Source organism: Chiloscyllium plagiosum, unplaced genomic scaffold (genome assembly GCF_037043375.1).
Source record: "Chiloscyllium plagiosum isolate Xiang-an unplaced genomic scaffold, Cpla_swu_hap1 HiC_scaffold_42, whole genome shotgun sequence".
Lineage (NCBI taxonomy): Eukaryota > Metazoa > Chordata > Chondrichthyes > Orectolobiformes > Hemiscylliidae > Chiloscyllium > Chiloscyllium plagiosum.
The window spans coordinates 49,004,550-49,029,379 of record NW_028270180.1 but is presented as its reverse complement, the minus strand read 5'-3'; the positions used below and the strand labels follow the sequence as shown (position 1 = coordinate 49,029,379).

Genomic DNA, 24,830 nt, shown 5'->3' with positions numbered 1-24,830 from the left:
GGTGCCCAAGACGATGGACAGATCTTCGTTATCCTGTCAGTTTAAAAGTCGAAGTTATCAGTTTAAAACAAAAACAATAGGAGATTGCCTCTCCCTGTGCATTTTCAGTGGAGAATATCCAGCTTTGAAATCTTCTGCATAAACGCAGGTTGTTTTAAATTTTCTCCGAGTAACTGTGAAACACACAAAAATGAGTCCGAGTTCCTGTGTTCGAATAGTCAAGTAAATGCACACATGGTTTTGAATCGTTGAGCTTGGGCAGTCCCTCTGCCTTAGTTAGTGAAAGTTCCTGTCAAAACATCAGCCGAATATGGGATAAAATCCTGACATCTCAATGTTTATAGGTCTTTCATGAAAAAGAGAGTTCCAGTCTTCACCTGTGGTTCTGGTCGTGGTAGGAATTCAAATCAATGACTGGATCGAGGTTATAGTTTAAAGACAGCTCCTTCGACACCTCTGCCATGCTGCCACACAAACTCCCGCAACCACGTTTTTCAGGATGAGTGTTTCAGCATCGCCTCACTTCAGGCACTTTAACACACGCCCTTTCAATGGCGAACTTGGCGCACGTTCGATAATATTTATGAGGATGTTGCAAGGCTTACAGTGTTACGATTGTCGCGTAAAGCTGAGTAGGATATGAAAATTTTCCCTGGAGCTTGAGGGCTTAGGAATGGGCTTACAGAGGTTTATATAAATATGAGGGAGACTGCAGAGTAAATGGTCAATGAATATTTCTTCCCAAGACAGGCAAGTTCAAAACAAGGGAACACAGGTTTAAGGGGAGAGTGGTAAAATTTAAAAGGGATCTGAAGGACATTTTATTTTCACACAGAAAGTTTTGCGTGTTTGGAATGAATTGTCAGATTTAGTGGTGGAGTCTGGTACACTCTCAACATTTCAAATGCATATGGATCATTATACTGACAGGAATGTTGAAAAAGAATAAACGTGAAAATTTGGCAAATAGAGTGGTTGAGATGCTGCAGTGGCGATCACCAGTTTGAATAGGCACTCATCACTTAGTCAGTGGCTAGTTTTCTGGAAGATGGTTAGATTAGATTCCCTACAGTATGGAAACAGGCCCTTCCGCGCAACGAGTCCACACCGACCCGACAAAGAGTAACTCACCCAGACCAATTTCCCTCGAACTAATGCACCGATCATTATGGGCAAATTAGCATGTCAAATTCACCTGCATTGAACATCTTTGCAGTGTGGGAAGAAACCCACGCAGACGCAGGAACAATGTGCAAACTACGCACAGGAATCAAACGTGGAACACTGGTGCTGTGAGGCAGCAGTGCTAACCACTGAGCCACGGTGCCGCCCTAAAAGGGGATGGAGAATGCAGCTGGAAACCCCGCAATCTCTCGCATGCAAAGCGAGTACTCTCCCATTTGAGATAACTCCCACAGGCTGCTTCGGTTAAAACCAGCAACGAATCTTTTTTTTCTGGTCTTAGGCTGCCAATGACCATTCTTCTTGACACATTCCCAACTTCTCAGTGGGAGATTTTGGCTGTGGAACATACCTCACAAATCATGTTGCACGCGCAGCTCTCCAGCGAAACCAAAACCTGACAACTGATGAACAGAAGCAGAACTGATAAAGACAACCTATTTTCAGACACACGGACTCATGGATGCTGTCTGTGAGGCAGACCGAAACGCCTGGGTCATGAGCTGCTCACACAAATTGCAGCGAGGGAATTCCAAATGGTGCTTTCAACGTACTGGCGCCTGAGTGCACCAATACTTCCAGGAAAGTGCTCAAGTAACATGAACAGAACTGACTAACAATGAACCATGAAAAGTGAAGATTACCAGTTACAGTCTCGATTAGATGAGGTTAACAATTGGGCTGATGTCTCCACCAGATCGAGAGGACCAATCACCAGCCTCTCGCATCAGGACAGAAATTAAGGAAATTAGGGAAACGTAACCAAGTTTCATATCGCAATTTCCCTCCTTTTCGCAACAATAACAGAAAACTGCGAGCAGATTCAATGTAGAACCTAATTTCACATAAACAGGAAAATAAATATCTCCATTCACTTTCAGAGAAACGGTGAAAAATGCAAATTGTCTGGAATATGAAAGAATGGCGCAGCCTGTTTTTGAGTCGCATATTATGCTGGTGGCCTTTCGAGCTGGAGGGGAACGTGACAACTACAGCACAAGGGGAAAACATGGGCACTGACATGTTGGTTGTTTTCTGCTGTGCCACATCACAGCCGGGTTAGAAGAAATGACTGCTTTTTTTTCTGTTCAACTTTAACAAAACTCATCCCTGCAAAACGTTGCCACCTTAGTCCATTAGCACACGTGGCCGCGCAGGGATGCAAACACAAGCCTTCTTAAGAAGTGGAATCTGAAATCAGAGTCTCAGGTTGCTCAGCCACGCGAGCACACAGGCCAAAACCGGAAACCCAAGAGCATGTACCTGATGATACCCTGCAGCATACTCACAGCAACTGCACCAGTTCTGCAGAATAAACGGTGGGAAGGAATTGCTCTATCTGAGCGGTAGTGCTTGTTGTTCTCATCAGCAAATCTGGCTTTGAATTTGCTAGCCCATACGTGCTACCATGCTGAAACGGAATGCAATTCCGATTAGTTGCTGTGTGAAACTTTGTTCATTTTCTCTCCTCAGATAAAGTGATCACTGGAGATGAAGAATTCTGCTCCTGCCAGAGACGCCGACTCTCCTGCTGCTCGGATGAACTGAAAAACTGGTTTAACACTGGAATCCGAGAATGGCAGAACACGTAGCAAGATTATTCGAAACCCAGAGCCAATAAGAGTTCCAACTTTCCTTTTCTTTCTTCATAATAGTGCATTATCCAGCAGAGCCATGAGCAACTGCCACCTGGCTGCAAGCTGAGTTGGAAACCTATGTGACAATCAAGGATATGCGACTCACTTATTGTCGGTAAATCAAACACTTCTCACTTTGAGGTGTACAAAAATTAGTTTCTATACATATTCAGGGAAGGTCAAAGGCGATCTCAGATGTCAAAGAGGTGGTCACTGCTCATGATTGGTCTTTGTTCGAGTTGTGAAAAGGTTTCCCGCTTTAGTCGCATTCACGTTTCTTGTTGATGACTGAATTAGACAGAAGGTGTTTCACCAGAGCTGCACTTGACTTGCATTCCTCTCCCTCGCTGTCATACTTTCCTGGAACTCTGTGATACCAAGAAAACAAAATACATACTGCGTCATTCGGCAGCCTGTCTGTGATTTCCTCATTTTCAGTGACAACAAGGCTTAGACTTCAGGCCACACAGTAATATTATTACTAGTATGAGAACAAGAGTCTATAGTTCATCTGTGCCTGTAAATCTTTTCATTCCCGTGGTTGACTGAATGAACTGTATGCGTGTCTGCTGCTTCGAAACTCGAATATGTGAACTGCTCCAAACTATGATTGAGGATTTCTGCTTTTGGTTGACACACGTTGAGAAACGCCAGACAGCGTTCAAATGAAGCTTTCAGAGCACATTTTCGGATGAATTTGACAGAGATTAACATCATGAATCCAGTGTTCGCTGTGACAGAAGGAAGTGAATGCTCTCCTTGTTACTGATCCAGGCCACCTTCGCATGTCAAGCAAATGCGGTACTGTTGTTACAGAAAGGATCAGTGCCCGGTAACTGTGTCCTTAAAGAGGACATGATTGAAAAAATAAAGAATACCATGTTGAAATATCCAAGAAATATTGGCTGAAACGGCGCAGACAATTTTCCCTGCAGCGCCAAGACAGAGGAACATATGTAACGGCACTCTTAAACAGGATGGCCAGCAGTGATATCGACATCACCACATATGAAGGACCACTGCTAATAGAAATTTGAAAATGAAATTCACGCAGCAGGTATTCGGAATTATATTCTTTTCACCGCTACAGTAGTATTGGGCGAGTAAATTCAAAACAAGGTTTGCTGATGAGAATGCAATAAAGCCCCATCGATCATGATATGAAAGACTGTCGCCCGGAAAGAGGGAACAATAATGTTTCTTCTAAGCTTTGTACTGGGCCACTTTCGCACAAACTGATACTGCTACTCTCCAGAAAAGATCAGGACCCGCGGCATGCACTCTTAGAAATGGTGACCATCAGTGCTGGAAACTCCCTGCATATTCAGAACAAGGAAGAATACATATCGAATAAAAGTGTAGATGGCAATAAATTGGACTTGTATTCCCTTTCATCACGACAGCTAGAATTTGCGGGGATATACAGAGTAAGGTTTACTGACCAGGTCAGAAAGCAGTTACCTCCACATATCTTGACACACAAGCCTATCTTTCTTTCTGTCCATTTTTTGTTTTGAAGCGCCGATCCTTTCCGGAGGAGATGAAGATGATTACTGCTCCCCCGCACGATCACAGCGGGGCCAGAGACCCGATCGAGCTGCTCAGAACAGTTCGTGTTTGCCAGAATCACTGAAACTGAGATTGATGACACGTAGACACGGTGTAACAGCTGCCAACACATGTGGAGGGTTTTGGGACGGATTAGGACCCACTCTGGGTAAAAGACTGGATCCTAAAACTGGGGATTAAGTGTTCAGGTAGAGGACTGGAGAATGGAGTTAAGAACGATATTAGCCAAGATCGAATGGCGGAGCAGACTAGATATTCTGAAAGCGCTAACCGTCCTCCTATGTCTTCCAATTTCTGGCCATCTGGTATCGAAGGAAATAGAAACAGAGTTATTTGTTCAGTTGTAAGTCCTGGGCAAAGTGAGAGATAGAACAAGCATGATACAATTTTAGAGACTGGGAAAATGTTTGGAGAGGAAGCAATGAAAGTGAAGCTGAATATAAAGTTTGAAGTCAGGACATATTCAATAAGAAGGAAGTTTGTAGAAAGACAGAGGGACATGAAGATGGAAAAAGAAGTGTCACCAGTCCCGAAATCTCATTCGGTTTTCATTTTCAAGATGCGACCGGACCTGCTGAGATTTTCCAGCAATTTCATTTGTTGATTCTGAAACAAAAGATGGGAGTTATCCTGGACCAAACAGCTCTCTCATGTTCTGGGAATATTTGACTTACCCGTTCGATCAGATCACGTCTGTCCCACACTGAAACCTCAGAATCCTTCCCCGCCCCCATCCTCGTTACTGGCGCTAAACTGTTCATTACATAAACTTACATGAGCACACAACAAGAACAATTGCAAAATGTACAGGGAGAGCTCCGTTCCGATCCATCAGCACATTCTGAATCAGTTAATTGTCGTTCAGGACCCATGAGACATTAAGCCGTCTCTGTCAGACCACTAACAAATGGCCATTCGCGTTCTGTGTCTTTGAACACTTTGGTTGGTGCACGGATGTAGTGGAATCTCACGTTTTGAAATGGACATCATTCATAGCATTTTCAGCTGCACTGATAAACTTGTCTCTGGCGCTTCCAGTAAAGTGCAGACAGTTTTCACTCAGAAACCGACATGTGATCAAAGCAGGAGGACTTATGTGTCTATGAAAGCAACAAGAATGCTCCACTAGCGTTGGCTTGCAATTCCGCATGTGGAACGAAGAGCTGGAACTCGATTAAACAGTGAAAACGCCTATTATGGGGCTTGGACGCACGACTCTCTGATTAAACACCTCACATTGCACCGAACTGAGATATCCAGGGTTGGCACACGATGAATTAGTTTGCTATTTCATTCTGAGCATAATTCACCTGGCACAACAATTTGCAAAGATCCAGCTCATTCCTCCCAATCACAAAGAACATCATTCACATCTTTCACTTTTGTTATTTCTTCAAAACATTACAATCTATTTAACACTTGTCCCGGCATTTAAGATTCAACCCGAATATTTTCATAAGAAGTGATTTCCATTCACTCTGGCAGCAGTAAATCAGTCGGAAAATTACCTTAGGAAACCCAATCATTTCTGTTTACAGTATTGGGAATTTCCCATCTGCTGACAAGACAGAGTCCTCACAATCAACATTTTCTTTTTTCTTCCTGCTTAAAACGTTTACCACTTCTTATTTTCAAGATAGGAGTTTTGTTTATACCACGTTCCAAGAACAGGAACAACCTTCCAATCTCCTGAATTTTCAATTTAAAATGGAAGTTTTGTTCCTTTCCCACGGGAAGAGCAGTTAATGAGAAAGGAGTTTCCACGAGCTGTGTCCCAGGGTTTGGCAGGAAGCCCTGATTGAAGCTGCAGTGGCCGCTTTCAGTTGGCATCGGCGGTTTGGAGAACATGGTGTCGTATTCTGCTGCGTGTAAACGTCTTGCTCCCTGTGGACTCGGGATGAATCATGGATGAGATTTCGGAACAACACTGCCTTCCAGTCTCTGGCCATCTGCTATCTAAGGAAATATAAACAGAGTTATTTGTTCAGTTCGAAGTCCTGGGCAATGTGAAAGATGGAACAGTTCTGATACAAAATCGGAGACTGGGAAAATGGTTGGAGAGGAAGTAATAAAAGAGAAGCTGAATATAAAGTTGGAAGTCAGGAGACATTCAATAAAAAGGAAGAGTGTGCAAACGCAGGTGGAGATGGACATGGAAAAGGAGTGTCACTCGTCCTGAAGTCTTAAATCGATTTATATTTCCAAGATGCTACCAGCATTTTCCAATAATGTCATTTGTTGGTTTAGTAAGAGAAGATGACAGTGATCCTGGACCAAACAGCTCTCCCGTGCTCTGGGGATATTTGACTTACTGTGTCTATGTCCCACACTGAAACCTCACGATCCTGCCGCACCTCCACCCTCGTTACTGACAATATACTGTTCATTACGTTAAACACAAGAAGAACAATTGCAAAACGTTAAGGGAGAGTTCCCTTCGGTTTCCATCAGAACAATCTGAATCACTAAAAAAATTGGTTCAGTACCCATGTGACATTGATCCGTCTCTGTCAGACCCCGAGCAAGTGGCCATTCGCTTTCCTTGCCTTTGAACTCTTTGGGTGGTGCACGGTTGGTTTGGAACCTTACATTTTGAAACGGACATCATTCATCGTATTTTCGGCTGCACTGATAAAGTTGTCTCTGGTGTCTCCAGTAAAATGGAAACAGTGTTCACTCAGAAACCGACGTGTGATCAAAAGCAGGCGGACAGATGTGTCAATGAAAGCAGCAAGAACATTCCCCTGCGAAGGGTTGCAATACTGCACGTGGAAAGAAGAGCTGGAATTGTATTAAGCGGTGAAAGCGCCCATTGTGAGGATTGCACCCACCAACCACAGATTAAGCATCTCACACTGCACCGACTGAGCTAACCAAGCACGGTGCACTGTGGATTAGTTTGCTATTACATTGCGAGCATAATTCATCAGCACTTTGTTAGGATCCAGTTCATTCCTCTTAATCACAATATGATTCACACCTTTCACTTCAGTTATTCCTTCAAAGCATTACAATCTATTCAGCACTTGTCCCGGGATTTAAGGTTCAACCTTAATATCTTCATATTTTTACCCTCACCTTTATATCACTGATGTGATTTCCATTCACTCTGGCACCGTAAATCAGTCGGGACGTTACCTAAGGAAATCCAATCCTTTCCGTTTACAGTGTTGGGCATTTCCTATCTGCTGACGAGACAGAGTCGTCTCAATCAACACTTTCTTTGTTCTTTCTACCTAAAACCTTTTACCACTTCCTATTTTCAAGGCAGGAGTTTTATTTATAACACGTTCCAAGAACTGGAGCAACATTCCAATGTCCTGAAGCCCTTTCCAATTTAAAGTGAATGTTTTTCTCCTTTCTCACGGAAAGGGCTGTTACTAAGGAAGGAGTTTCCACGAGTTGTTTCCCATGGCTTGGCAGAAAGTCGCTGATTGAAGCTGCAGTGGCCGCTCTCTTTTGGCATCGGGAGCTTGGAGAAAGTGATGTCGTATTCTGCTGCGTGTAAACGTCTCACTCCCTGCGGACTTGGGGTGAATCATGGATGAGTTTTCCCGGTTCCAATGTCAATACATGATCGGGGTGAATGCTTGTGCTGAAATATTTGAGGCTTATTCCCTGGGTGGGCTCGAACCACCAACATTTCAGCCAACTGCGCTAACTATTTGAGATACAGAAACTGGCAACGCAGATATCCAAAAGCAAAGCTATCGACGGGATATGAGGATACGTCGGACAGCAGGAACTTGCGTTGTTTTCAGAGACGGTCGCTGATTTTATCACCGAGAGGGTAAGCACACTGAGGAGCTGCAAACACTCAAATTAAAAGGCAGCCACACATGTGCAGTTCACTCACATACATCTCCACATAGTAGCTCACTTACGATGCTGGTATTTGAAGCCACGATTCGATAGAAACTGAAGCTTAAAATCCAGCATCTTAAAACCCTCGATCCCGCTACCACACAAAAGCCCACACTCAGAATTTTTATGACAAGTGTTTCAGCATCGATTCACTTCAGGCACTTAGACCTCGCAGATTATGTAATGAAATTGGAGTAATTTAAGAAGAAAGACCAAAGAAAATGTACAGACAAGGAACAGGCCCTTCATCCATTCAGGCCTGAGCCGATCCAAATCTACTGTTTAAACCTGTCACCCAATTCCTAAGCACCTGTATCCCTCTGCTCCCGACCTACTCATGCATCTGTCCAGACGCATCTTAAAAGTATCTACCGTGATTACCTCTCCCGTCTCTGCTGGGAACGCGTTCCGCACCCCCCCCCCCCCCGCCACCCACTCTATCCCTCTTAAATTTTCACCACTCATCTTGAAAGCATGACCTCTCGGTATTTAATCCTTTAATCTGGGACATAAAACTTTTCTCTATCTATCCTGTCTGTACCCTTCATGATTTTGTAAACCTCAAAAAGGTCCCACTCAAACTCCTTTTTACTAATGAAAACAAAATAACCCAACCTCTCTTCCTAGATTGCACCTTCCATAAGAGGCAACATTCGCTTAAACCTTTTACGCGCCCTCTCCAAAGCGTCCACATCCTTTTGGTAATGTGGCGACCAGAAATTTGCACAGTATTCTAAGTGTGGCCAGACCAATGTATTGTTCAATTTTAACATGACCCGCCAGCCATTTTATTCAATACCCCATCCAATGAAGCCAAGCATATTATATGCCTGCTTGACCACTCTATACACCTGTGCAGCGACCTTCAGTGTATAATGGACCTGTACTCACAGATCTCTCTGTCCATCAACATTTTTTCCCGAAGTTCTTCCTTCATTGTATAACCCCATCTAGAATTAGACCGATCGAAATGCGTCACCTCACATTTGTTTGGTTTGAACTCCAGCTGCCACTTTTCAGCCCAACTTTCCAGTATCCTCCTGTATTCTTTAACAGTCACTTATACTTTCTGTTATTTCCAGAAATGTTCGTGTCATCTGCAAACTTTCTGATAATTCCAACAGTGCTCTCTTCCAGAACATTTATCTACATCACAAACAACAGTGGCCACAACACTGACCCCTGTGGAGCACTACTGGTCATCTTTCTCCATTTCCAGAAACTCCATTCAACTGCCACTCTCTGTCTCCTATTGCTCAACTAATTCTTTATCCACCTGTCTAGAACACCCTGCACACCATGTTACTTTACGTACTGTATTTGGTTACCATGGGGAACCTTATCTAACTCCTTCCTGTAGTGCATGTATATGACATCAACAGCCTTTCCTTCAGTTATCAACTTGGGCACTTTCCCAAAAACTTCTATGCGTCTCACTGATATGCACATTATTTTCTAAATATGAATAGATCTTATCTCTTGGTACCTTCTCCAGCAACTTTCCCAACACTGATGTTAGGCCCATTGTTCTGTAGTTATCCGGAATATCCCTATTATCCTTCTTGTACAGTGGACAATATGAGTAACGTTCCAGTCCGACAGAACCTCACCTGTGCTGAAGTTCGCCACGATGATATCTGTCAGGGCCCCAGCTATTTCCTCTCTCACCTCACTCAGGAACCAGGGATAGATCCCATCCGTTCCTGGGGATTTGTCCACATTAATTACCCCTAGCCTGCCCAACACAGCTTCCCTACTTAAGTCAACATGATCCAGACTAATCAAATGTCTTACTCTAGACTCAATATTCATCATATTCCTCTCTTCAGTGAACACTGATGCAAAATAATTATTCAGAATCATACCCAGTCTCTCAGATTCGACATACACCCTTCCTTTATTTTCCTTTAGTAGACCAATCCTTTCTCTGGTTACCCGCTTGCTTCTTATATATGAATAATAGGCTTTAAGATTCTCCTTAATTGTGCTAGCGTGAAGTTGTTTCATGACCCCTTTTAACCCCCTTGATTCCTCATTTAAGACTTGTCCTACTCTTCTCATGTTCCTCGAGGGACCATTATGTTCTTAGCTGCCGAGGCGTTATGTATGCTTCCCCTTTCCTCTTGGCGAGTCGTAAAATTGTCCTGTCATCAACAGTTCACGAATATTGTCTTTCAAATCCAATGCCTTCAACGGGACATGCCTATCCTGCACTATATTTAACCGATCTTTGAAAGCCTGCCACATATGAACTGTGGACTTTCCTACAAATAGCTGTGTCCAATCCACATTTCCGACCTCCTGCATAATTTTGATATAATTGTCCCAGGATAGTACTCTTTCCTCAGGACCACTCTCATCTTCGTCAATGAGTATTCTAAAACTTACAGAATATTGGACACTTCCCAAAGAAATCACCCACGGCAACTGCTATCGCCAGCCCTGCTTATTCCCCAATATCAGTTCCAATATGACCTATTCCCTCCTCAGACTATTGATATACCGCCGCAGAAAACTCACCTGGAGGCTTCTTACAAATGGTATACCATCCAGACCTCTGACGCTAAGAGTATCCCGGACAATGTTGGGAAAACGGAAATCTCCAATCAAAACTAAAGAATTGCCTCTACGTCTTTGCATGATCTGTTTAACTATGTTTTTCTTACACCTCACGCTCACTGTAATACAGCCCCAAAAATCTAACCTCACCCTTCTTATTTCACTGCTCCATCCATAGTGTCTCACGACCCAAGCCTTACATGGTGTCTTCCTTTCGCACAGCCATGATATCATCTCTGACCAGCAATGCAACTCCTTCCCCTTTTTCTTCCCTCCCTGTCCCATTTGAAGCATCTATATCCTAGAACATTTGGTTGCCAACCATGCCCTTCCTTCAACTAAATCTCTGTGATCGCAATAACGTCATATTCCTCGGCATCAACCGAAACACTAAGTTCATCTGTCTATACTCCATGCATTAAAGTAGATGCATTTCAGGTCACCAGTTCTTTTGCATTCATCTACTCTCTGCCTACTCTTCCCATTTTTAATGTTATCTTCCTGATTCTTAGCGTTTCCAGTTTCCACCTCACTGCCGACTTGTTTAATCTTGTGGTTCACAGCGCCCTGCCACATTAGTATAAAACCTCCCCAACAGCTGTAGCAAAAACTCCCGAAAGGACATTCGTTCCCATCTGGTTCAGATGTAGATCGTCAATTTTCTTATAGTCCCACATTGTCCAGAACTGGTCGCACAGTCCAACAAATCTGAAACCCGCCCTGCAGCACCATTCCTCAAGTCACGTGTTCATCGTGCCTTTTTTTATTCATTTCTACGCTGGCAGTCACATGGCACCGGCAGTAATCCCGAGATTACTACCTTTGAGGTCCTCCTTTTTAATTTCTCTCCTGGCTCCCTGAATTCTGCCTGCAGGTCCTCATCTCGTGCCTGTATGCACCAAGACAACTGGCTGTTCACGATCCCCTTTTCGAATGATCTTCAGCCGATGGGCGACATCCCTGGCCTGAGCACCTGGGAGGCAACATAACTCTCCAGAATTGCTGATGCTCCACAGTGAGTCCACCCGCAGCTCCAGAGTGACCACGCGGTCAAACAAGTGCTGCAGCTGGACACACGTCTTTCAAGGGTACGTTTAGAAAACCTTTACAAGGATTTGCAAGGTTTGCACTGCTTGGAGGTGAGAACGAAACTGTAGGCTTCGTCAGATTCCCAGGAGCTTCCGGGCTTAGATATGGCCTCTCAGAAGCTTATAAAATCATGAGGAAGACAGACAAAGTAAATAGTCAGGGAGCACTTTTTCACAAGACACGCGAGTTCAAATCTACATAGCAAACATTTAATGTGAGAGAGGAAAAATTTAAAAGGCATGTGCTGGACACATGTTTTTCACACAGAACTTTTCTGTGTGTGGAATGAATTGCCACATTTAGTGGCAGAGTCTGGTGCACTCACAACATTTCAAAGGCATCTGAATGGGTGTATAGACAGGAAGACCTCGGAGAGATAAGGCACAAATATTGTGAGATATGTATGGATTAATTTCGGTAACCTGTTTAGCAAGGGCAAGTTGGCTCGCGGGATTTGTTTCCATGCTCGACAACTCTGAGATGCTCCAGCCACCGGCACCGGTTTGAATACACCATTTGCAAAAAAAAAAGCATGATGTTTGTTCCTCAGTGAGTTTGGCTATTTTGTTTGGAGGGTGGATGGGCCCAACCGATCCAGAGATGAAGGTTTTCCGGATATTTGCTGCCAATGACCATTCTTCTTGACACTTTCCCAAGTTCGTCTTCAAAGATTTTGGCTAAAGAAAAATACCTCACATATCGCATTACCTACTTTCCTCTCCAGCGAATCCAAAACCTGACAGCTCTTAACGTGGAACAGAATCAGAACTGAAAAGGCAGTACCATGATCAGACACACCAAAGCTTAAGTGCTGTCTGTGAGGCACTGTGAGTCGTCTCTGACATGAACCGCTCGCACAAGTAACAGCGAGGCAATTCCAAACCTACTGGAGATTTAGTTTATTGCCAAGTCCCAGAAAGTGCTCAAGTATCATAAAACAAAACAGAACAACAACGAACCAATAAGAGTGAACATTTCCAATTGTATCCGTGATTAAATTAGGCCATCAATGCCCCGGTGATCACCTTTCTCCCTCACCAGGACAGTCGTGAAGGAAATGAAAGAATAGCAACGTTTCACATCGCGATTGCCCACCTTTTCACCACAGCATCAAATAACGTCGAACAGATTCAATGCAGGATCTTCTTTCGAAATAACGGTGAAATAACTATGTCTATTCACTTTCAGAATAAACGGGGAACAACACAAGTTGTCTGGAATATGAATAACCAACATAGACTACTTGGGTTACAGATTCTACTGATGTACAGACTTTCATATGAAAAGGTACCTTGTGTGATTGCCCTACACCCAGAAATCCTCTGGCTACCTTCTGTTTGCCCTGTCACATTAACCTTGTGCTGCTGTAATCGAATTTGCAGTTCTTGCCATTTGTCCCTATTGCAACTAGGGATAGCTGGTCGTGGCAACTCGTGACTGCCACACACATTCTTTGCCAAAATTGGATTGTCCCGCAACGTGATTCGCAGTGCACGAACTTCGCAACGAGGATATGCCACGCAGCAAGTTACAAAGCACGCTTCCATTTATTAAAGTCAGTTTCTGGGAACTGACAACCAGATTCCTCCTTACACTCGGAATTATGACAACACATAAACCAACAGCCTCTCTCAGAGACAAGCGACCAATGCCCATCTTGTGCCGGACAAACGTAGTTGACAAGATTGCACGCAGGGACTGCACAGAAAACTATAGAGGAGAAGCAGACAGACGACCATCGAGCTGCATTCATGCAGTTCAGTTACCCGATAAACCCCATGCACAGCTGTTTCTTGTAGGTACACACAGGGCGCTGAGTCTCTCTGACTCAGGGACTTGGGACTCGGATTATATGACCGTCTGCAGTACTGGTTACTTCCTTGTGTGAGGTAACTCCCGATGGAACATATGTAAAACACGATAGCTGATTGAGAAAAGCGTTAAAATAGTACCCAAGAGACGTATTTCTGTTGTGTTTCTGGTCCTATTCCTGACATGGCATCCAGCATTGTACTTATTGTGTGCTTCCTGACGGTTCGGTGGATGCTTCCGTGATTGCATTGTGTGCAGTTAGCTGCGTTTTAGCTGCAATTACGTGCGTTTGAAACCCAGGACCACCTGCCTCTCTTCTGTTTTCTTCTTCACATGCGCAATTGCAACACAGTAAACGATCAATTAATATTGGAAAATGACATACACAGGCGTGTGAAAAGCCCAGTTTCCGTGGCAATTATGCAATGGTTAGAAATTACATTGATTCAGGAGATAAGGATGGAAAATGTGTTTGGGTAGAGATGAGGAACATTGAGGAAAGAGGAAACCAGCCGATGTAGCTTACAAGAACATGAACAGTAACCACAGTGTAAAAAAAAGTACAGGAAAAATACCGCCTGTGAATGCTAAAAGAAGGCAAGAATTATGGGAGACATTCATTTCCCTTCTTCCACTCCCGTTTGAATTGTAAAGAAACTTTGAAGAAAAACAATCGAAAAGTCATATATGCCCCATCGAACAACGTGGGTCATACCTTGGCCATTGATTACCGTAGATTAGAATACTTACAATATGGAAACAGGTCCTTCGGCCCAGCAACTCCACACCGACCCGCCCCAGCCCAATGCATTCCTCTCCATTCACCACGTCAATTTAGCACGACCATTTCACCTAACCGGTACATTTTTGGACTATGGGAGAAAACCAGAGCAAGTGCACGCAGCCACGGGGAGAATGTGCAAACTCCACACATTCAGTTGCATGAGGCGGGAATTGACCCTGACTCTGTGGTATTGTGAAACAGCAGCGCTCACGATGGTGTCAGCGTTAGATGGGACTTATTTGCCGTCTTTTATTGGGAAAAATCTCTTTCATTGTGAGCATATGGAAAGACCAGCTCCTTCGCCAGAAAAAAAAAATGAATATGTCACTAACCTTGGATTGTTTCATGTCCAAGAACACTCAGATCAATACCTCTCTTGATCAGCTCTGCTGGTCATGTTTGCAAAGAGATCTAGCAAATTGCCAAAGTGGGATTGTCCTTTCAATCAATAATTTTGACTCAGTTTGGCTGCAAATATTTTTTCCTAACTTTATGTTTTTCTTCCTTTACGTTGGTGCCTCGCACCTTACAATTCACAGCAGAGGTGGGAGAGGAGAATGGAAGCATTCAGCTTATCACGTCAACGGCAGCTTTCAATGAGATTACGGCTGATTTGGTCAATGCTCAACGGACCGGAGCTGTCTGTAGTCATGGCCGAGTGGTTAAGGCGATGGATTAGAAATCCATTGGGGTTTCCCCACGTAGGTTCGAATCCTGCTGACTATGTTATGAACGCTTTCCTGCTGGTACAATTTTCGCTCAAAGTTCAGAAAAGCTATTTTGTGAACCAGGCCGGTAATTTGATTAGACTTGGGAAACTCGAGTTCTTCATCAGAAATGTTCCATATTTAAAACATTATCTTTGTTTCTCTTTCCAGATACACTGCTCGACACATCGGGTTTCTGCAGCTGTTATTGAACGTCCTGAGCAGAAGTGCTGCTTTTCATTAGATTCCTTTAATTCCTGTCCACTGTTCTCTGACTCGGGTCACTGGCAACACTTCCTCCTGCTCGTCAAAGTGCTCATTCCCCACCGCTCCCTCTCCCATCATTAGAAACAACCGCAGGAAATCGCCACTTAACCATCTTTGTTCCAAAGTGAAACTCATCAGCCTCGGGAATCTCTCCACCAAACGGGACTTCTCATCCCTGGACATGGTGCAAGCCAGAGGATTGTGAAGAGATACTGTGAAAATATTGTCAGTTGGCAGTTGAAAAAATGTTTAGGAAGCAAACCATATAATTTAGGCTCCAGCTTTGTCAATCTTGAGAAACTCTTTGGGAAATGGAATCAGAGGAGAATGAAGAAGTGTGAACTGTAGGACCGAGTAAAGGACGGGACATTGACTCTGATGTTCTCGGGACAGGAACTGATCTGAGACATTGAAATCATTCTCGCTCACGTACGTGAGGAATGCAAACTTCATCTGGACTCTGGGACAATGAAAAACTCTGGAACACTCAAGACAATATCCAAATATTGACTGGGATCACTACAGTACGAGTACGATAGGTGAGTCATTTTTTGCCCAGTGTGTGCAGGAGGGCTTCCTGACACAGTACGTACACATGCCTTCAAGGGACGAAGCCACTTTCGATTTAGTACTGGGTAACGCGCCTGGCCAGGTTTTAGATTCGGAAGTAGGTGAGCACTTTGGAGACAGCGATCACAATTCTCTCAGGTTTACTTTCGTGAATGAAAGGAATAGGTGTACTCCACGAAGCAAGAGTTTCAGCTGGTGGAAGGGAAATTACGATGCAATGAGGTAAGATTTAGGAAGCGTAGAATGGGGTAGGAAACTGCAGGGGGTGAGCACATTAAAATGTGGAGCTTATTCAAGGAAAAGCTCCTGGGTGTCCTAGATAAGTATGTACCTGTCAGGCAGGGAGGAAGATATAGAACGCGTGAGCCGTGGTTTACTAAGGAAGTGGAATCCCTGGTCAAGAAGAACAAGAGTCTTATGTTAGGACAAAATGTGAAAACTCAGTTAGAGCGCTCGAGGGTTCCAACGATATCAGGAGAGACCGAAAAAGAGAGCTGAGAAGAGCCAGGAGGAGACATGAGAAGTTGTTGGCAGATATGATCAGGGTTAACCCTAAGGCTTTCCATAGGTATGTCAGGAATAAAAGAATGACGAGAGTTAAATTTGGGACAATCAAGGATAATAGTGGGAGGTTGTGTGTGGAGTCAGAGGAGACAGGGGAAGCACTAAATAAATATTTTTCGACAGTGTTCGCCATAGAAAATGAAAATGTTGGCGAGGAAGATACAGAGCTACTTGCATCTAGACGAGAAGAGATTGAGGTTCACAAGAAAGAGATATTAGAAATACTGCAGAGTGTGAAAATAGATAAGTCAGCTGGGCCGGATGGGAGCGATCTGATTTTGTTCAGCAAATGCACTGCAGGAAGGTACAAATCAAGCTGATGCTAACAACGACTCGTTTTGAGCCGCTAATTTCAGTGAAGTGGCGGCGCCAATAAAAGGTGTCACGCATCTCGTCTAATTCCACATCCAGAGCTCGAAATGACCAGAGGTTTCTCGCCGAGTTTCTGCAGGGTCTTGTTTGGACGACACCATGACACTTTTTCACTGGAGTGGATCATGAAATCGCGTCGTGACTGTGAATAAAACGATGGAAACTTCCAGCAGAGAAGGACGCGACCCTGAAGCAGGCAGCTGAGGACAAATGTTTCACTTTTGCCAGTGAAAGGCACTGCTTCACAAATTGGAAACTTCGAAGTGAAGCAATGTTGGTGATTATCTTCGCTGCTTGTTCACCTTTTTAATTCTGATTCCGTGAAAGTCCATGGCATTACATATCGACATTCTGCCAAGTGCCAGCTTGTCTCTTGGGCCAGTGGCGTAATGGATAACGCGTCTGACTTCGGATCAAAAGACTGTAGGTTCGAGTCCTACCTGGTTCAAGGGGGACTGTTTCGCTTTCACCGTGTTGTACGTTGACGCTCCCCTGTGAAGTTCTCTCGGGACATCGCCTCTGTGTTTCCGCATGTAAAGCTTGCATTTGTCCTATTGTCTGTTTCAAATTCCAGCTCTCCACAACGGACACCTCCGTCAGTTTGGCGGTTTCTTCTGGTGTGTCTCCCTCTATGGGTGAAAATGAGCATGAGTTCCTCAAAAGAGTTACAATTCGTTATACTTCTGTCCCATTATTGTGCCATATAAGAACATAGGATAAACTCATTGACATTTGACCTGGAAACATTAGAACACACGAGACTTTGAGCCAAAGTTCGAAACTGCGACTCGGAAAGATGGCTCTCTAATTAGCCGCAATGCACACGGGCGGAATGGCCTTTTCCCACTTTGTAAATCTTCGAATACAATTTGAAAAAATTCTGCAACGAAAATGTTCAGACAGGGTGTTTTATTTACACCAAATACGATAGTATCTATCGCCTGGTCTTGTTATTTACTTGTGAGGATTCGGTATTCTCAGCACTGTGGCCCGGATCGTATTCCCGCTCATGGAATGGTTGTATTGTTCAGCAAACATATCGGTGTACCAGTATTTCTGCCGATTTTCCGATGCTGGCAGGTCATTGGTTTTGTCCAAAACATTATGAAGGTTAACATAAAACAAATAGCTGCAGGTGCTGGAAATCTGAGCCAAAAACGAAAATTGTTTGTGCAGCGGAGCATGACTGGCAACAGAAACGTCGATTCTCCTGCCCCTCGGATGCAGCCTTACCTGCTGTGCTTTTCCAGCATCACTCTGATCTAAGGTCAGGTTTCCAGCATCTGCAGTCCTCACTTTTGCCTAGTTTCTTCAGTGTCTCTGGTTCCCAATTCAAGAACTCCATCTCTAGCGGTTTCATGTTTGTACCTCCGTGCTGAGGAGTTGAAGAGTGAAGAAAAGTAACTCACCTCCTCCATCTCTGGGTTAATTAGGGACTGAAAATGAATCGTGTCACATTGAAATATATCTACATGCGAATTAATCTCTGTCTTTTATTGGGAACCATCTCTTTCATTGTAACCATCAGGAAAGATCATTTCGTTCGCCAGAAAAATAAATGAATATGTTACTAAACTTTGTTTGCTTCAGGTCCGAGAATACTCAGATCAATAGCTCCTTTGCTTACTGCTGCTGGTCATGTTCGCAAAGAGATATGGCAAATTGCCAAGTGTGATTTTCCTTTCAATAAATAATTTTGACTCAGTTTGCCTGCAAATATCTTTTCCTACCTTTGTGCTTTTCTTCTTTTACATTGGTGTCTCGCACCTGACAAATGACAGCAAAGGTATGAAAGGAGATGGAAGCATTTCGCTCATCAAGTCAACGAGAGGTTTCAATGAGATCACGGCTGATTTGGTCAATGCTCAACGCACCTAAGCAGTCTGTAGTCATGGTCGAGTGGTTAAGGCGATGGATTAGAAATCCATTGGGGTTTCCCCATGTAGGTTCGAATCCTGCTGGCTACATTATGGATGCTTTCCTGCTGGTACAATTTTCGCTCAAAGTTCAGAAAAACAATTTTGTGAACCAGGCCGGTAATTTGATTAGACTTGGGAAACTCGAGTTCTTCATCAGAAATGTTCCATATTTAAAACATTATCTCTGTTTCTCTTTCCAGATACACTGCTCGACACATCGGGTTTCTGCAGCTGTTATTGAACGTCCTGAGCAGAAGTGCTGCTTTTCATTAGATTCCTTTAATCCCTGTCGTCTGTTCTCTGACTCGGGTCAGTGGCAACACTTCCTCCTGCTCGTCAAAGTGCTCATTCCCCACCGCTCCCTCTCCAATCATTAGAAACAACCGCAGGAAATCGCCACTTCACCATTTTTGTTCCAAAGTGAAATTTATCAGCCTCGGGAATCTCTCCACCAAACGGGACTTCTCATCCCTGGACATGGTGCAAGCCAGAGGATTGTGAAGAGATACTGTGAAAATATTGGCATCTGGCAGTTGAAAAAATGTTTAGGAAGCAAACCATATAATTTAGGCTCCAGCTTTGGAAATCTTGAGAAACTCTTTGGGAAATGGAATCAGAGGAGAATGAAGAAGTGTGAACTGTCGGACCGAGTACAGGACGGGAGATTGACTCTGATGTTCTCGGGACAGGAACTGATCTGAGACATTGAAATCATTCTCGCTCACGTACGTGAGGAATGCAAACTTCATCTGGACTCTGGGACAATGAAAAACTCTGGAACACTCAAGACAAAGATATGTTTCTGTTCGCCGAGCTGGAAGTTTTTGTTGGAAACGTTTCGTCCCCTGTCTAGGTGGCATCCTCAGTTCTTGGGATCCTCCTGTGAAGCGCTTCTGTGGTGTTTCGTGCGGCATTTATAGTGGCCTGTCCTTGCCGCTTCCTCTTGTCAGTTTCAGCTCTCCGCTGCAGTGGCTGGTATATTGGGTCAAAGTCGATGTGTTTGTTGATGGAGTTTGTGGATGAGTGCCATGCTTCTGGGAATTCCCGGGCTGTTCTTTGTTTGGTTTGCCCTATAATAGTAGTGTTGTCCCACTCGAATTCATGTTGCTTGTCGTCTGTGTGTGTGGCGACTACGCATAGTTGGTCGCTTCGTTTCCTGGCTATTTGATGTTCCTGGATGCGGATCGTTAGCTGTCTTCCTGTTTGTCCTATATAGTGTTTTGTGCAGTCCTTGCATGGGAGTTTGTATACTACATTAGTTTTGCTCATGTTGGGTATCGGGTCCTTAGTTCTGGTAAGCTGTTGTCTGAGTGTGGCTGTTGGTTTGTGTGCTGTTAAGAGTCCTAGTGGTCGCAGTAGTCTGGCTGTCAGTTCGGAGATGTTCTTGATGTGTGGTAGTGTGGCTAGTCCTTTGGGTTGTGGCATGTCCTCTTTCCGTGGTCTATCCCTTAGGCATCTGTTGATAAAATTGCGAGGATATCCGTTTTCGGCGAATACCTTGTATCGGTGTTCCTCTTCCTCTTTTTGCAGTTCTGGTGTGCTGCAGTGTGTTGTGCCCCTTTTGAATAGTGTCTTGATGCAACTTCGTTTGTGTATGTTGGGGTGGTTGCTCTCATAATTCAGGACTTGGTCTGTGTGTGTGGCTTTCCTGTGTACCTTTGTGGTGAATTCTCCGTTAGGTGTTCTCTGTACCATCACATCTAGGAATGGGAGTTGGTTGCCCTTTTCTTCCTCTCTGGTGAATCGGATTCCTGTGAGTGTGGCGTTGATGATCCTGTGTGTTTTCTCTATTTCCGTGTTTTTAATGATTACAAAGGTGTCATCCACGTATCTGAACCAGTGTTTGGGTTGAATTTGCGGTAAGACTGCTCTAACCTTTGCATTACTGCTTCTGCTGTGAGTCCCGACATCGGTGAGCCCAAGGGTGTTCCGTTGATTTGTTCGTATATCTGGTTGTTGAATGTGAAGTGTGTTGTGAGGCACAAGTCCCACGATTTAGGAAGATTAGGTAAGATTTAGGAAGCGTAGAATGGGGTAGGAAACTGCAGGGGGTGAGCACATTAAAATGTGGAGCTTATTCAAGGAAAAGCTCCTGTGTGTCCTAGATAAGTATGTACTTGTCAGGCAGGGAGGAAGATATAGAATGCGTGAGCCGTGGTTTACTAAGGAAGTGGAATCCCTGGTCAAGAAGAACGAGAAGTCTTATGTTAGGACAAAATGTGAAAACTCAGTTAGAGCGCTCGAGAGTTCCAACGATATCAGGAAAGATCTAAACAGAGAGCTGAGAAGAGCCAGGAGGAGACATGTGAACTTGTTGGCAGATAGGATCAGGGTTAACCCTAAGCTTTTCCATAGGTAGGTCAGGGTTAAAAGAATGACGAGAGTTAAATTTGAGACAATCAAGGATAATAATGGGAAGTTGTGTGTGGAGTCAGAGGAGATTGGGAAAGCGCTAAATAAATATTTTTCGACAGTGTTCGCTATAGCAAATGAAAATGTTGGCGAGGAAGATACTGAGATACTTGCGTCCAGAGTACTAGAGATTGTGTTTCACAAGGATTAGGTGATAGAAATACTGCAGAGTGTGATAACAGACAAGTCCCCTGGGCTGGATGGGATCTGTCCTAGTATCCTCTGGGAAGCAAGGGAAGAGATTGATGAGCCTTTGGCATCGATCGTCAAATCATCGTTTGGTACAGGAATAGTGCCTGTGGAATGGAGCATAGCATACGTTGTTCCCGTGTTCAAAAAGTGTCGTCGAGACAACCCTGGTAAATACAGACCAGTGAGTCTCACTGCAGTTGTTGGTAACGTGTTGGAAAAGGTTGTTATGGATAGGATTTATGATCATCTGGAAAAGAATAATCTGATCAGGGACAGTCAGCACGGTTTTGTGATGGGTCGGCCTTGCCTAACGAATCTTATTGACTTTTTTGACAAAGTGACCAAACAGGGAGATTACAGTAAACCGATTGATGTGGTGTATATGGGTTTCAGAACGTTGTTCGATAAGGTTCCCCACAATAGGCTATTATACAAAATGCGGTGGAATGGAATTGTGGGAGAGATTGCAGCTTTGATCAGTAATTGGCTTGCCAATAGAAAACAGTGTTGTAGTTAATGGAACATGTTCTTCTTGGTGTTCATGTACTGGCGGCGTACCACAATTGTCGGTGTTAGGTCCACTGCTGTTACATGAGATCTAACCTTGCCAATCAGTCTCCCATGGGGAACATTATTGAATGCCTTACTGAAGTCCATATAGATCACATCTACTGCTCTGCCCTCAGCAATCTTCTTTGTTACTTCTTCAAAAAACTCAATCAAGTTTGTGAGACATGATTTCCCACGCACAAAGCCATGTTAACTATCCCGAATCAGTCCTTGTCTTTCCAAATACATGTACATTCTGTTCCTCAGGATTCCCGCCACCAATTGGAGTATTCTTGGCAGATGCAGTTTCATGTCGGGAATGCGAGGTCATATACTTTGTTGGGAAGAATCAAAAGACACGCTACTATTAAAATCGATAGAAACGCAAAGATGTGCAGTGCAGAGGAGTCTCAGTGTTCTTATACATGAAACGAACATATTTATGTCTTGGTGGCAAAAGAAAGCCTTTTATGATGCTCACAATTAAAGAGATGGTTTCCAAGAAAATAGGAAAATTAAGTCACCAGTCGAGTAATCAATTACCAAGATATCCCTCGTAATGTTTTATGGGACATGAGGGATGTTTTTGATTATGGTTCCCCAAACATTTTTACAATGGAACCGAGAGTTTTAGATGGGTAGTTAAGATCACGCATGACTATTGCCATTTTTGTCACTCACACACAATATTTTTTCCTTGTACGATTTATTTCGCTTTGTGGTTACTGCGAGTGGGCTTGTAAACTACACATGCTTGTGAGTTCATTCCTCACTGTTCCTCAACTCCAGCCAAACAGACTTTACATCCTTATTTCCTGAATCAAGGTAATCTCTACCCATTGCATAAATGTCATTAAAACTTCGATATTTCACAGGCCTCTGTATATCATCTTACAATATTAATTGATCCTTTACTGTATTGCAGTTGCGCATAAGAAGAGAAAAATAGCATCGAGAATGGTGGACCTCCGGTTCACACACCCATTATTGAAGCGAAAATGCAGATTACTGCCCATAATACGATCGTGAAGCATGTGCCGAACCCTCAGGATACACAGAATAAGTGCAGTGCCACAGGGCATGTCAGGGACAGCACCAGAAAGACAACAGAAATGTTGCTATGAGCTCCTATTTTGGATATATTTCTCAATGAGCAATAGAGTGTTACGTATGTTCCATCAGGAGTTACCTCAAACAAGGAAGTAACCAGTGTTGCAGACGATTATATCATCCGAGTTCCAAGCCCTGGAATCAGAGACATTCAATATTCTGCGCATAACTGCAAGGAACAGCTGTCCGAGGCGTTTACAGTCCAGATGAAATTATGAATGCAGCTCTCTAGTTGTCAGCCTCTTCCTCCTATGTCGTGTTTCGTGCAGTCCCAGCGTGGAATCTCGTCAACCACGTTTGACCTGCACATGATGCGTATTGGGCCTTGTTTTCTCGTGAGTTGTTGTCTGAGTGAGGCTCTCGGTTTCTGTGCTGTCATAAGTCCGAGTGTTCGGAGGAGTCTGGATATTGTTTTCCAGAATTTGTTTTTAATACAGGGAAGCATGATTTAAAAATTACCTCAAAGCATTTCCTCGTTGCGACTTTTGTGCCATGCATCTGCGAATGAAGATGTGTGGATATTGGTTATTGGCAAAGAATTTGTGTGGGCGTCAGTCCAGCAGTCCCTAGTAGCAATACGTACAAACGGCAAGGGCCACACATTCGACTAGAATAGCACAACAATAATAGGACAGGGCAAGCAGAAGACAGCCAGACAATTCCTGGAAGCAGGGCACTCATCCACGGATTCCATCCATTGGACCCAATCTGCAATCCCAACAAACAGAAGCAGCGGGAATGAAACCAAATGAATTCGTACCAAAACATGAGAGCAGCGCTTCACAGGATCCTCTGCAGCGCTGAGAATGTCACCCAGACAGGTGAGGAAAAGTCTGCAAACCATCTTCCTCGCGTCACAGAACTTTTCAACAAGAACTCCAGAAGCATCCGAACTTCACATGTTTCTGCTCCAAAACACTCCGCTTTTCCACAACAGAGAATTGCACACTCAACTACCGCGTGTAAGATGAGAATACCAGCCCCTACACTACCAAGGGCGGCAGTAATGAGCGAGGGGAAACAGCTGCCACTGTCATTCCACAGCTACAAACGCTCTCTTTGAAAGGTACATTTTCGTATGAATGTCGGGGCAGCAGTAGAATATGGGAACTAAACAGCCCGCGCTGTGTATTCATCTTCTGGACAATGTGAGTTGTTCACAGCTTTCCCTGAAAGTGAGTGGACGTCGTTATTTCACCGCTGTTGTGAAGCCAGATCCTGCACTGAATCTGCTCCCTCGTTTTTTGTTGTTGTGTCTAAAAGGTGGGCAATCGCAACGTGAAACTTTGTTATATTTCTCTCATTTCCTTCATTACTGTCCTGGTGAGGGAGCCTGGAGATTGGCTCGCTCGATCAGATGGAGGCACCAGCGCATTGTTGACCTAATTTAATCGAGAATATAATTGGTAATCTTCACTTTGCATGGTACATTTTTCTGTTTTGTTTTATGTTACTTGAGGACTTTCTGTTACATGGCAATGCACTAAATCTCCAGAATGTCGGCAAGCACCGTTTGGAATTGTTTCGGTGCTATTTGTGTGAACAGTTCTTAACATACACGTCTCGCACTGCCTCACAGACAGACGTAATGAGTTTGTGTGTCTGATAATGACTCTGCCTTTTGAGTTTTGCACCTTGTCCACGTTAAGAGCTGTCAGTTTTTGGATTCACT

The 24,830-nt window shown here is 43.9% G+C and overlaps 3 non-coding genes and 1 pseudogene across 3 annotated transcripts; 3 read left to right on the top strand and 1 right to left on the bottom strand.

The window, feature by feature from the left end:
* The first annotated feature begins 15,140 nt into the window (after positions 1–15,140).
* trnas-aga (transfer RNA serine (anticodon AGA)) lies at positions 15,141–15,222 on the top strand. Its single transcript has one exon. It is a non-coding gene; the product is annotated as a tRNA-Ser (tRNA).
* A 2,129-nt stretch (positions 15,223–17,351) lies between these two features.
* On the top strand, positions 17,352–17,424 carry trnar-ucg (transfer RNA arginine (anticodon UCG)). The gene has a single exon. It is a non-coding gene; the product is annotated as a tRNA-Arg (tRNA).
* Positions 17,425–18,861: 1,437 nt separating this feature from the next.
* On the top strand, positions 18,862–18,943 carry trnas-aga (transfer RNA serine (anticodon AGA)). The gene has a single exon. It is a non-coding gene; the product is annotated as a tRNA-Ser (tRNA).
* Positions 18,944–19,744: 801 nt separating this feature from the next.
* On the bottom strand, positions 19,745–20,811 carry LOC148137758 (uncharacterized; annotated as a pseudogene).
* Positions 20,812–24,830: the final 4,019 nt, after the last annotated feature.